The sequence below is a fragment of the Haemaphysalis longicornis genome, unplaced genomic scaffold (genome assembly GCF_048455015.1).
Source record: "Haemaphysalis longicornis isolate Haplotype H1 unplaced genomic scaffold, Haemaphysalis longicornis Haplotype H1 scaffold_5, whole genome shotgun sequence".
Lineage (NCBI taxonomy): Eukaryota > Metazoa > Arthropoda > Arachnida > Ixodida > Ixodidae > Haemaphysalis > Haemaphysalis longicornis.
The window spans coordinates 186,121,703-186,136,464 of NW_027526385.1; positions in this window are offsets into that span (position 1 = coordinate 186,121,703).

The following is a 14,762-nucleotide window of genomic DNA, read 5'->3' on the forward strand; positions in this document are numbered from 1 at the left end:
ACTCAACCAAGCCAATTCTGTTCAATATCTACTACCAAAAGCATTGGAGGCCTCCTCTGACGAACTTTGAGGACGTGTTACGTTTCGTGCTCTCAGGTGGCGTTCGGATCTGCGGTCTTCGCCGGTCGTGGGGCCACGCAGCCATGTGCTCTGACTTCTTTTTATCGGCGTTCTGCTATGTGGGACCGTTCAGCGACAGTCCTGTTCATCCCCTGAATGCAGCACGACGCCAAACCAGTGTTTTTGGTGTTTTTACTACTTTGTGCGCCGTATTTGCCATCCCTGTAGAAACGCCTTCTATATTTTCTACCCTTTATAACAATTCTTTTACACTCTTCTATCCTGTTTTCTATGTAATATTGGCATGTTGGTATTGCCGAACAGAGTTAATGCGGGTGAACTCTTAGCTGAGCTCAATGTTATCTTCAGAGAACTTCCTTCCCTCCTAATTCTGTGTAGCAGCACTTCCTTCTCTCTATCTTTCATCACATTTCTAAATTGCCACTGGTGGATTCCTTTATGCGTAGCTACATTAGATTGTGTCGAGAATACCCTGGATGTGCGATAAATCTCTAGGAGTTACTAAAACAGGCAGTGCTGGCAGAATTTCTTTGGTTCTTGTGCAATATTGGTGCTTGGGAAACGAGCGTTATGACAGCCAGAATTTCTTTAATACGGCAACACAAAACTGACTTGGAACCACGCTTGGTATTTTAAATTCTAGACACCATCTCAGTGTACTGCTACAGCGTGACAAAATTAGGAAAAATAAAATATTGTGATCGGGAAGTGCCAGACTTCTGAAATCCCCTTGGGAGGACGATGATTCGAACCTCTTTTGAAGATTGTTGCGGGAAGATTGAATGCCAACTTTTGTCATTTTGCTTCTTTTTGTACCAAGATATGCGCTTGTTGTGTTTTGTTTCATCCCACACGTCACGTTCAACTGAAACCTGAATAGCCAGGCCTCAGTGAAGTACCTTGCAGAGTTTAAAGTGATAAAGGAGTAGGTACACAAGTGGCTGGCTCAATGAAGTTAAATAAACTGTTCGCAATACGTGAGCCTTGGGAACCAAAACATACCCCACTTACCATATGATTTTCTTGTCATTAGCAATGTGAAAATTCTACCAGTGTGTATGTGCCTTGCACACGATGTCTTGCTTTTGGGGTTACCTTTGGTATGCGCATAGTCAATATAATAGGAATGGTCAAGTCATCTGTTCACTCCATCGCAGATATACAAGGTGAAAGATATACAAACGGACACTAATGACAGAATAATAGCTGTTTTAAACAAAGGTTTCGCATTTTTAGCTACCTCGTTTGGTAATATCCATCGATCAATCAATCAATCAATGAATCCATCAATAAATCAATCAATCTTTTTATTTCAACAACATCTGTGTTGGTCAACGATGCCTCAATTGTTATGAAACATTTTTAGCACGTTTTGTTACAGAATTTGTTACGTTTGCGTACGTGCAATGCTAAATGGTTTAGGTCCGCTACGTTAGCACCGTGAGGAGAGCTTTAGTAGAGCGTTTAGTCGATTTTGCGTTGTGATACGTTAATGCTTACTGCGCCAAAAGTTGAATGTATTTCGAAGCGACCAGCCTCTCGGCATATCTGCCAGACGTGTGCCAAAAGATTTTCGGACTTCCCAAACCAATGCTAACAAACACATTGAAGTTAGTATAGAATACAAAATGTCCACAACTAAATAGAAATATAATTTTATATACGTAAATATCCTGGTAGAACCATCGACGCCCCCTTGGCACATGTATTGCCAAATGCACACAAAGCCACGACCCAAAAGAGCCGGTTTGACTGACGCGTACGTATTAGAAAGCTTTATGACAATCATGATGGCTCGTCGAACAAACACATAGTCACGGCATGAGCTTTGAGCCGGAGGCGCGAATTTCCAAACAATCGATAGCCTCGGACCCGTCATAAAGCTAGGCCCGCTTCTTACAAGTTACGGGGCTGTCCAACAAGCAACTTCGCCCCTGGGCGAGTGGAGAAGGCTTTTATAGCGCATACTGTCTATACCCGATGCGGGGTAGAACCGTCTATTTGAGAAAAATTTAAACCAGTTCCATTCAACGTGATAGCTGTAGGAACAAGCGTGTTCCGCCAAAAAGGGCTGCGGTACCCTCTCTTGACCGGTTTAGTATCAGTCTCGCTGACTACTTCCTGAAGTAGTCAGCGAATACTCGCTGAAGTAGTCAGCGAATATATCTACTTAGGCCAAGTTGTGACCCCGGATCCCAACCATGAGGCAAAGACAATTAGAAGGATCAGACTGGGGTGGAGTGCATAGGCAGGCATTCTCCGGCAATGAATGGCAGCCTACTATTGCCCCATTGTCCCTGAAGAAGAAAGTGTATGACAGCTGCATCTTACCGCTACTCAACTACGGGGCAGAAACTTGGAGACTCACTAAAAGAGGTCAACTTAAATTTACGGCGGCTCAGCGGGAAATGGAGCCGGAAATGATAGGTGTAACATTAAAGGACAAGAAGAGAGATGAGTGGGTCAGGGAACAGCTGCGTGTTCAGGTCATGCTAGTAGAAATTAAGAAGAAGAAATAGACGTGGGCAGGGCAAGTAATGTGGAGGCAAGATAACCGTTGGTCTTTAAGGGTAACAGAGTAGATCCCTGGAGAAGGCAAGCGTTGCAGGGAGCGGCAGAAAGTTAGATAGGCAGACGAGATCAAGAAGCTCGCGGGGATAAATTGGTCGCAGTTACCACAGGACTGCGGTAATTTGAGAATAATGGGACAGGTCTTTGCCCTGCAGTGGGCGTAGACAGGCGGATGATGAATATGATGATGACGGTAATGAGTATCAGTCTGGCGTTGATGCGGAAAGTAGTCAATAGAGGGCGCTGCAGCCACTGCAAAGGCCTAAAGGAGACACTGCATAAAGGTTTGTATTTTTTCGTAATTAATGCGTTAGTCGTTATTTTTCATTATTTTATATTATTGTGTACCTAATTTTGGTCTAGCAACGCCAACGTCGTAGAAACAGAGCAACACAAAGATCACTCCCAAAACTTTGCATATCAGGGGCGTGTACCTCTACGGGACAAAGTAATTGACATTGGCTTCGTAACGCGAGGAACCCTTGTTGTATACAGGTCAAGGGAAGCGGTTTTATTTGCGAAGCCTCTGTTTGCGTGCGTGATATTGTGAGGCTGTGCTCTGTCTCGGTGCGTGACGCCGGACGAGCTACGACGACAAACCAGAACCCTGAATTGCTCCTCACTTAAAATTATTCAAAAAATGGCAAATACAGTCCACCCTCACCCGCACGTCTAATTCATTCCCAAGCGAACGCTTCCAAACCACGCATACAGCACCCGTCGCCGGCCTGGCTGCAAAGCTTCGTTCGTGCAGTTGGCGATGTTACGGCGACTGAGCGGTAAGAGAGGGTGACGCGCAAACAACGCGACATTTTTATAAACAGGAGCAAAGTCTTCCTCCACCAGGGGCACATTACAGGACACAGAAAATAGTTACATTGCAGGGCTGTGGCGCTACTTACTGCCATGTTGTAAAGAAGCAGATACGCATGTCTATTGCGTACAGACGCTCTTTTGCTGAAATAGCGTCCGTTCGTCTTGCGCCGGATTAACGCAACAATTAAAAAGACTATCTTTTTCAGTGCGGCTCTGTACGCTATTCTGAATCACTCTGTTGAAGCTCTGTTCAAGCTCTTTGCTGTTTCTGTTCTCTTGCTTTTTTGGGACGTTTCAAGCACGTCAAAATGCTCCCAGGTAAGTCGCAGAGGAGTTTACTGTACCTTCCCCATTCTTAAGAGCCTGTTCTCATTGGCTATAACTTTCCTCGCCGTGTATCAGCAACGACGCTTTCACAACCATAATAGTGTGGCAGCATGCCGGCACATACGGCCACAAAGCACGGCGATTTCTAGGCGGGTCTTGGTGACACCGGAAAAACTTCACAGACAAGCCTTTAACGCTATGCCACCTTGAAGCAGGTATCGTAAATTCATGTGCAATTGAGCAAGTAAACTTGCGGCCGGCTCTTTTCAAGGCGATTCAGCTGATCGTACGTTACTTTACCGCAAGCAGTTCAACATACATGCAGTAGAGATCAATAGGTGCGGGAGTGGTTGCTTAAGCCTGGAGGCTTTAGCGTTCATCCCCGTGCAGGGGTATTTTAAATGTGGATGACCGCAATAAAAACATTTAAACGCAGTCGAGAGGGAAACAATGCTGGGCTTAGAGTTACACTGTGTAATGCTGGCAAACTAATGCTTCTTTGCGTTAAAAACGGATTACAAGAAAGTGTTACAACATAGATGTATTCCAAATGTTTACACTCCAGCTTCCTCAGAGTTTGCTTCAAATAAAGCATAGCAAGACTCCACTAATAGCGCATCGCCATGCAGTCACAATATGTGATGTTCCACATTGAAGGTCCAGAATGATAAAAGGGCCGCGAGACCTGTTTTTGCGCTTCGGGAAGACTGTAGGCATGAAAAAAAGTAATACCTCGGTCTTGTAGGCCAGCCGGCCACATAAAACGCCAAATCGGCCCTTACTTCGCTGCCACTGCCCCGAAGCAACGAGGGCGTAACAATGCTCAATCGCAAGAATGTGAAGACCTACACCCTTTAAGTGCATACTTATTGAATTTAAAAATTGCATAATGTGGGCGAGTGAGAATATGACAGGTCGGGATTTCTCAGCAGCTAAGCTGTTGGTTGGTCACCACAGGGACGCGTGATATATTATTGCCCAAGTGACCATTTTTGTACTAGAGTCGAAAACGAAAAAGTCGGAGAGTGGATTTTTTGAAGCGCAGCAAAGATTCACAGTTGGTCGGCAATATTCTACAGCCTTTCAGTACTCGTTGTGCCACCTGGCATTGAGGTGGTTTCTGGGAATCAAACCCACCAATATTTTTTAACAACTCGGTTGCCATGAAAAAAGGCAAGAATTCGCGAACTGGTATTCTAATGATTCGGCGTAAAGCTTGTATCCGTACACATTCTGCTCTTTTTTCGTGCCTTTCGGCTATCGCTTTTTATAACTGATTTTCCATTACTAAACATGACATACCTGCAAAGGCAGCGAGCGCCGTGGAGAGTGCTTGTTTTAAAGTGTTTTTCAAGACGTGTACAGTGCATGAGTTTACGTTTTTTTAAATATTCAAATTGCGATGATATATAAAGTTAATCAACAAAATTTTGACCATAGTACAGACTTTCTTTTTTTGCCAAAACGAATATCTTCACCCTCACAGGTGCACAGTATTTCGTCTTCAAGGAAAATAAAAAAAAGCAGTATATTATGTCGATCACGCATGCAGAATGCAGGACGGTGCGACACTGACCAGTTGGTACAGCGCTCAGTCACCCTACTTTTTTGTTGTCTGGTTTGTTTCCGCGGTGCTTTGTTTTAGGGCGCAGCACTCTTGCGGCCGTTACCTTGACTTCACGGAGTAGACGTCATCGTAACCCAGTGACTCAAAGCAGCAGGGTCGGCAGAAAGAAAAAAAATACCCTATCTTCCCGAGGGAAACCCTGAGTAGGATGCGAAGCATCTCGTGGTTCACCTACATTTCCCCCAAACCCAACTACTAACACAACGGAACGCAACGGAACCCCCGATGGGAATGGAGACGTTGTTGACGTTTACAAACGGCTTCCCGTTCTCGAAGGTTCGGTTCCGCCGCTAGCTTCGTACGTTTGCGTTCCACTTCACGTTGTCAAAGTTCTGGTACCACCGCTCGACGTTCTCGAACCGACGCTGCTTAACGTTACCGAAGCTCAGGATCCGCTCGTCGACGTTGACCCTTCGAAGCTGCTTCGCCCTGACGAAGTTCAGAATCCGCCGCTCACTTCAAGCGTTTGCGTTCAGCGTCGCGTGCCCTTCGCTTCGCAGCTTTGTCTCGAGTGGACGTAACGTTGCTATTAGTGTTTGGGCTGATGATGACGCGTGCTTGCGTCAGCCCACTCACTGACGGGACTGTTGCTTCCATCACACTTCATTGGAAGCATCAACGGAGTCAACCGAAGCAAGCGCTGCACTGAACGCGCGCAGCGCTCTTCTTGCTTTATATTCACACTTGAAGGAGAAAAGACTAGAGGAGGAGAGTAGCGCTTGCGCCGCGAGAGCAGAAGCGAGAACGCAGGAGAAGCGCAAGCAGGTGGTAGGCGAGAAGTGGAGAGAGTAACGCGCAGCTGTTGAAGAGCGGGAAGGAGGAGAGTTGCGCATGCGTAGTGTGCATGCGGACGCCGACGACGCAGGACATACCCCCGAGCAAGAGATGCACCGCATCTAACAAGAGAGGGTCCCCTCTGGACAGAGGTGTCGGAGGCGTCATCTCTCTCACTGCCTCACCCTCACAGTGGTTACCCGCGTCCCCACACAAGGACCGCCGTACCGCTGTCCAAACCCAAACGGTGTTTCGTTCACAGCTAATTTAAACCACCTTACATTTACATGGCAGGTTCAAACCCGATTTGCAACAACATGCTCTCTGCTCCCTTGCATGGCTCATCCGAGCCACGTGACATTTGCGAGGGAGCTCCAAACATGATTTGCAACAACACACTGGGCGGCGGCCGCAACATGCTGCGAGACAATAGTAGTGTGCCGGCGCCGCCGTGCATTCGCTGATAACTGAATCAATTCATGAGACGCAGTAGATATCCGCCGTGACCGAGAAAACTGCAGCTCGCGGTGCGCCCGAATTTCTTATTAGGGAGTTCAGTACCCGTCAGTGCATTTTTTGGTTGCGCACTTATCGTAATTTGTCCCTCCACCGTGTCCTTCTACTAGACCCGTATCTCGGTATCCCCTCTATTATCCTGGTGGTCCACCGGTTCTCATTTCGCCTTGCATGACCAGCCCAAGTACACTTCGTTTTCTTTATTTGAACAGGATATCATCTATTCGACTTTACTTCCTCATCCAGGAGGCTCGTTTTGTGTCCCTAAGTGATACCCGTGCCATTATTCGTTGCGTGGCCCGTTGCGCCAACCTAAGTTTGCCTTCCAGTTATTTAGTAAGGCGACAAGTTACAGCTTCTTATGTAATCACCGATAGCATGCATTGGTTGTATATTTTAAGTTAGAGATGTAGCTTACTTTTTATCACCTGGAAGTGCTTGCTGAGTGCTCACGAGCCCATGCCTATTCTGCGCCGAATTTATTCCTCGCGGTTGGGATCAGGAATAACGATCTGTCCGGAGTAGTTATAATATTGTACTTCCTCAAGCGTTTTGCTTCCAAACCTAGAGTCCCCTTCCAGCATGCCTATTCCTCATTATTTCGGATTTATTAACATATATTTCGCCCCGCAATCATTCTTTCTGATTATAGTTCCTCAAGCATTTTTGGCAGATGATTTGCCGTCTCACTTCGCAAGACAATTTCGTCCGCAAACCTCAATGACTCAAGTATTCCCTATTTATCCTTAATACTGTATTTTGCAGTCAACCTTTCCAAATACACCTGAATACATGCTGTAATGTAACAATACCCTACCGAATGTAACCGAATGTAACAATACCCTATGTTCCCCTTATGAAGTATGCTTGGTGACATGGATCACTACATTAAGAACTACTCCAAAAGTCTTCCTTGAGCGGACGAACGTTTCCTGTGACCTTTAGAAGCTAGGACAGCCCCAGTCTAAATCAGAGGACATTATCTTTCCTAGCGACCACTGGACTGGGTGAAAAAAGGTGGCTTGTCCCCTGCTGGGATGTTTGCAGGCCCCAGACTAAGTGAGGTGTCGTGACATTGCGTGCCTCTTATATAATATTAGGGATGATTAGACGGAGCAAGTTCCGGCAGTTATGCGAGGCTTAGTCCGCTGCATCCCACAGCACATACTACTACTACTGGTAACACTACTGCTGCTACTTTAATCAAAAAGTCACACAGTGCTTTGCCGACACACCCAGAAACGTAAGAGTTGAAATGCAACAAACGCGATAGCTATCAAAGGTCTTATAAGGAAGAGAAAGCCTAGGTTTACGAAAAGCGCAAGCGCACGAATATACAAATAACAAGTGTTTAGTACCAGAAAGCAGTTACAGTCTGCTCAAAAATTCTTCTTTTATATTTACGGCAATAATAAATGATCTCTTGAATTTATGGGCAAAATACTCCAGATTTTTATTCATGTTAATTGCATTATTCTGACAACTTAAAATGGGTTTTTAAGACATTAAATGGGTTATTGTATTTTACAGTACTTTAACATAAGCAGTCATGCAAAATACGGAAGAATAGAATTTTGAGCGCTCCAAATAACGGCCGGCTTTGTTCGTTGTGGTAACTGTTATGGCTTGATTTTGTAACCTCCGAAGGGTATCCAGAGAATTATCATAATTCTAGGCCCACAATTCTATGCAGCAAGTCAGATGACTAGCGTTCGCAGAAGGCTTTTCTTAGGTAGCCTCTGACTTGTAAAAGTGCGTGACAGCCGGAAGCCACCTTCATGCCGAGAGCTTTTATGTTACCTACCCAGTGAAAGTGATTATCATGTATAACACCGGTGTATTTAAACGTGTGTGTATTTTCCACTACGGAGTTGTCAATTTTAATCTAGATATCTTCATTACGAATTAGTTCCCGTGAGGATGAAATATAATGTCCTTCTTTCCCCTTTTGAGTCTACTTTTATGTTTTTCGAGAACATTGCCGGCCGTACATATTAATGCGCTACCATCGGCATACCCTATAATTTCAGAAGGGTGTACTACATGAGCCACGTCGTTGATATGCCATGAAGAGAACAGCGGCCTGATAACAGATCCCTGTAGCACACCTATGTTCAGATATTGCATTATGGATGTATGTCTTTCATCACTGTAACCTGCTGTCTGTTTCTGATGTAACTAGAAAACAACTCATAGCTTGATTACGTAGTCAGGGGTGCTTTAAATTAAGCAAAAGAATCGAATCATCTAGCTTACCAAATACTTTGTTAAGCAAAGAAAAACGACCTCAACCAGGTTGCTATTGTTTAAAGTCATATTAATCGATTGATCCAATGTCAACACCAAAGATGAAATAACTAAATTTTTGTCTAACCGAACACAATATGTAAGTGCTAACAATTGTAACTCACCGTTGCAACACGTAACATCTGGAGGGTTCTGTGTCAGGCCCTTACTCTTCGTGTTTATATTAACGACCTTCCTAACAACATTTCTTGTACAATTAGACTTTTTGCTGATGATTGCGTGATTGATCGTGAAATAACTAACCTCGTAGAATCGGTCTCTCTCCAGTTAGACATTAATGCCGTATCTTCTTGGTGAAATAATTGGCTGATGCAGCTTAATGTTAATAAATGTAAAACAATGACAGACGTATTACCCGTCTAACCTATTTCCGTACGGACTTAACAATGTACATTTTTCTTCTGTCTCTTCTTATAAGTACCTTGGCGTCCACATTAGCACTAATCTGCAATGGCATGAACATAGTAATTATGCTACTAATAATGCTAATCGCGCGCTTGGCTTCTTACGCCATAATTTTGCTCCTGCTCCAGTGTCTTTAAAGCTCTTACTATATAAAAGCCCTTGTTAGATCAAAATTACAGTATGCCTCATAGATTTGGGACCCTCATATGGTGGCGTTGTTTTCATCCTTGGAAGCCATTCAGAACTGGGTTGCTCGATTTATAGTCACAAAATACTCACTAACCGCTAGCATCACGTCAATTCAATCTTCTCTTAAACTCAGTGACCTTGCAACTGGAAGGAAAATTGCGCTCTTGTGCCTTTTTCATAAGATTTACTCTACTTACCCCACTCTGAAACAGGCTCTAATTTCTGCTCCATCCTACAACTCCGCATGTAACGATCACATGTTCAAAGTAGGGGTCCCTAACTCTCGCTCAAACCCCTTCTTTTATTCGTTCATTCCCAAGACCTGCGACGACTGGAATCTTCTCCCCGCCTCCATCGCCAACATTCCGGATCGTGCATCATTCAAAACGGCTGTAACTAGTACTGTATGAAATCTCACACACTCCTCTCTTTAACGCCTTCGGGCTTTGAGACTATTTTATTAAATAAATATATCAATAAATAAATAATAAGACAGAAATCCATGTTGCCGAGGGCAGAGTACCGGGACTTGTGTAAAACGTCTTTATACGGCTGGATAGGATTTGTTAAAACATATTTTAAACGGTACGAACAGATATCGGTCTGTAGCTAGACGGATCTAAATGGCCGCCATTTTTTCTGAACTGAGAATACATTTGTAATTCCTAGTGTGGAGGGGTGAGTTTTGTTTCGTATAGAGTGCTTACAAAGATTGCACAAGATTGGGCCTAAAATATCTACGTTTTACTCTAACAGTGGTGCTGTAGTTTTGTCTAGTCCAGCAGATTTCTTAGTTGAAAGAGTTTTAATGATGTGCATAACTTCCGTTAGTTCGATATGGTACTTCGCAAACGTATTGCCAACAGGGCTTGACGCTATCGAGCTGTCTACAGAGCGGGGATTTTTGTCTGCCAGGGCCTTGCCTATACAACAAACGAACGTGTTGAAAACTTCGACAGTGCTATAGTCAAGAATGTCAAGAATAACGCGCGGGGTAGACGGGCCTCAGTAACCTCATTTATGATATGATATTTTGCGTTTATCCCCAGAAGCGTATTCGATGACACGTGAATAGTACTGTCTTTTTATGTGCGCTGAATAAGGTGACGATTTTTTTTCTGAGTACCTTATACTGACCTAAATAGTAACAATTTGTTTTTTGAAGTTTTTATTTATTGTACCAGAAGTTGTTTGTTTTTAATATTTGCAAAATCAGTTCATTCATTCCAGGGCACAGAGGTAATTGATGTGAACGTGTAGTTGAACTTGGTATGACCATGGTTGATGTTATAAGGCATGTTTTTAACAATTTTGATTAAGCTAGAAAATTCAGCGTTAACATCATCGTCGTATATATCGTCGAAATTGATTTGCAAGAGGCTCTGTATCAGCATTGTCTAATCTGTCTTGATAATATGTCGTGATGCTCTTTCTTTGTTTGGGCTAAGTTAATCAGTGCAATAAAGACTGCAGGATAATCCGCAATGGCTTCATTGAACACGCCAGCATGTACGTCGGCATCCATATTTGTTAGTACATGACATAACATTGGCGAAGATGCACTTGTAACACGCGTTGGGGTGGTTACATCATTTCGGAAGTTGAATTACTGCAACAGAAGTTAGTATTCCTAATGAGCATCATTACTAGCGTCAAGGTTACAGTCCCCAACTACAACAAGGGATGAGTTGCACTTTCAGCTAGTCCAACGAAAAGATGGACGGTTGGACTAGCTGGAAATGGTTCGTTTTCCATATCGTCATAAAATCATTTCCAGTTTAGCAAGAAAAACACGTAGACGAGAAATAGAGGCGGATAGGTGATTCCGACCATTGGATGCAATTATATCTTTAAGGAAAAGGCTTCCACGAAATAACAATTGCATGACATTGATGGCAAGGGTGTGTAAAAGACTTTTAAGAATAAAGAAGGCGACGCCGCCAACGCGATTGTGCGACCCTCTTGGCTGTGAAATAAACCTGTAATCAGCGATTACAACCTCCTCACCTTTTTCCAACGACGTTTGCGTGAATTGAATAATAGAAAAGGTTGCGCATTCCCTGACAACTTTGCTACAAGCACATCTAAATTTTTTCTGATACTTCGACATTAGAAGGGAAAATTGGCGACCTCGTTGCAACAGGAAGTTGTTGAACTTGAAAATTGTGCCTTTCAAAATTGATTGACTGATTGTAGGGCTTAACGCACCGACGCAACGCAGGTGATCAGGCGCGCCGTAGTGGAGGGTCCGGGTTAATTTCGACCACCTGGAATCTTTAACGTGCGCCGAAGTTTCGTACACACGGGTGTTCTTGGTTTTCCCCTCCATAACAAAAGCTGCCGCCGAGTCGAACCCGCGACCTCCGGCTCAGCGGCGCAACGCCTTAGCCACTGAGTTACCGCGGCGGGTCATTTCAAAAGAAAGCTGTGGCACGTTAAGAAGTGTTAGGCCTGGGTGGATGACTACACGAGTTTGACGAGGTCATCTTCGCAAGTTATGCGAAAAAGCTTTGGTTTTTCCTATTTTCTCATTAGAATCATGCGGTCATAAACCAGAGCAAATTTCTTCTTATTCTCACGCTTTGCACTTATCGCTTTTCCAAGCAAAATTTTGTATTCCAGGCACAGATTTTTCTTGATGTTGATTGCTTTGTTTTTTGCGCATCCAAGCGTCGATGCGTTTAGGCTGTTCTTTCTGGCACCCTGCAAAACACTGCATGGTTGACATTTGGACTAGCCATAAGTGGCTCAAGAACATCTCGTTAGTTGACCCAGACACCAGAAAAAAAATCCCCCGCTTTTCCCCGAGGGGGAGAATGTGAAAGTGCGAATGCACGGTTGTCGGTCCACTTGCGGCGCTTGCGCTCGGCCCCCGCAGCCCACCGCCTCGCCGCCTTCTCTTCCATCTCTTCCATCGGGTTTGTAGTATCACGTGTACACCACGCAGTTATCAAGCCGCTATAACGCCGCTGAGTCGCCAACGCACGCCGCTGACGACGTAGTTTGAATGCGTTAAAGATATAAGGCGCGTCACTAACACTGATATCACCGTCGCGTCCGTGGCTTGGTCGGTAGAGCGGCGCGCTGCGGCCGCAAAGTCCTCGGATCGAAACCTGGCGCCGAATGTTGTTTCTTTTTTAAATATAGAGGAGCACTGCGGACGCCGCCGCCGCCGCCGCCGCCGGCGGTGGATGGTTTGGGGTCGCTTATAAAGTGCATTCGCACTTTAAATATTTCACAGACGAAAGCTATGTCGTCTGTTCGATTTCTTCTTGTGTCCGTGTCGAGTCTGCGCAAGTTCAAAATTTTCAAAGCTGCTTGAAGCTTCGGGGAGAGGTATTTCGGTTGAAAGCGACAAGAAGTGAAGGGCGGCGGCTGTTCCCGGTTGTTTACGGGTAACGTGAACCACAGTGAGCGACAGTGAGCTCCCGATCGGGCGAAGGAAATGTCTGCAGTGCGAAGCCGAATATTTCACGTCTCGGTTAACCCAACAATTTTTATCGCTCTTCACGATTATTCTGTGTTACCAAATGCCTTTTTATTATTTTAAGCTAAGTGGTATTAAAAATGTTAAGTTTAGGATTTTGTGGCTAGGCACGACGAGTAGAATAAGCCACCGATGATCCATTTGAGAGCCAGAGCTTTTACGCATATTCAAGGACTGCGAAGTTGTGCATTGATAATTTCAAGAAAGCATAGTCCCCACCATTGCACTTCTTTAATGTTTAAGCAGTAACTGGCGTATCTCGCCTTACATGGCAGTCAGGAGATTTCTATAGGCCATAGAGTTTCTTACAGTATACACAAGAGAGGAATCTCGCGCTAGCGTCTATGCGGCTCACATCAAGGTCATCTGTGTCGTCATGGACCGCCATTATACATCGCGCTCGCTTTACATTCATCATTGGCTTGGATTGAAGCGTTTTAGTGACCGCAAATTTAAACAAAGTGCCACAAAAACGCGAAGAATAGTGTGCAATTATGTAAGTGGAAAATAAAAACAGGCTGTTTTAAAACTAAGGAACAAAGAAGTAAAGCGTATTTTTGCCGGAAGGGTTGTGCCTGCTATTCCGCAGGGCAAGGTTGGAGTTACGAAAAATGTTAATATTTGGGGGGTAACCCATTACACACAGTGATTTTATTAATTTTACCATCATTTGAAATAATCAGTTGTTTGAAGAGTTTCGAAAGTTTTTTGAGCGTGCCTATGAAAACGTTGCCTTTGTGGTGAAGCGGTGCACCGACCCTCAGCTAGTTCAAGAAGAAAAAGAAAACGTGGCGTTAAACAGTCGTGGACGATGGCAAGATAGGACGCATACAAGCGCCCGCATCTGCCGTATATTTATCTTCGTCGAAGTGCGTTTTGCTTCTTTTCGTCGGCTACAAATTTCCCGGCGGCATATTATCCACTCAGTCATACGCCCTTCGACTGCACAATGAGCAACGTCCGGTGCGATCATGCATTGCCTGCTGTTTCACTGCACACGGCTACCAGAGAACAGGGAGCATTTCGGCGTCCTTGTAGCTCGTAAACGTGGTAACGCATAGTGAAAAAAGAAAACCCCCAAAAGTCCTTATGAAGCCAATTGTCATGCCAAGTCAAAGCCAAAATGTGGGGTCTTCCCATGAACCCCCATGACGACATGACTTACGAGGTGCAGTTTCCTTCTAGTATACTAACTAAGAAACTCTATGCTACAGGCTACTCAAGTATATGCCTCAATACTGCTACAGGGCCATGTTTAGTGTTTTATAGCATGGCCTCCGAGATTCCCCCGCGCGCGTTTTGCTCCGGCCATCCCAATCGGCTGGAGAGAGCGTGAGATGAAAAGGGCGCGTGGCCGCGTCTTCCGGCGCACCGCGGCGCTCGCTACCTATGCATTAACTATTCCGCGGCAGCTTGGTGGAAGCGAGGAAACGCGTGTTTTCGCAGTGAAATTGAGTCGAGAAATCAGGTTTAAAATGTCAGGTACAAGACAATAACCAATAACTTTATAACGGTTAACTTAATAATATGAAGCGCACAAGTACGAAGATTAAGCAGCAATGACCCGAACGAAGCACAGTCGGTTCTGGAGCTCTATGCTGCGGTTTCGCTTCCTTATTTTGTATTTTTTAAATTTTTGCATGTGTATTTACTCGCGGTGCC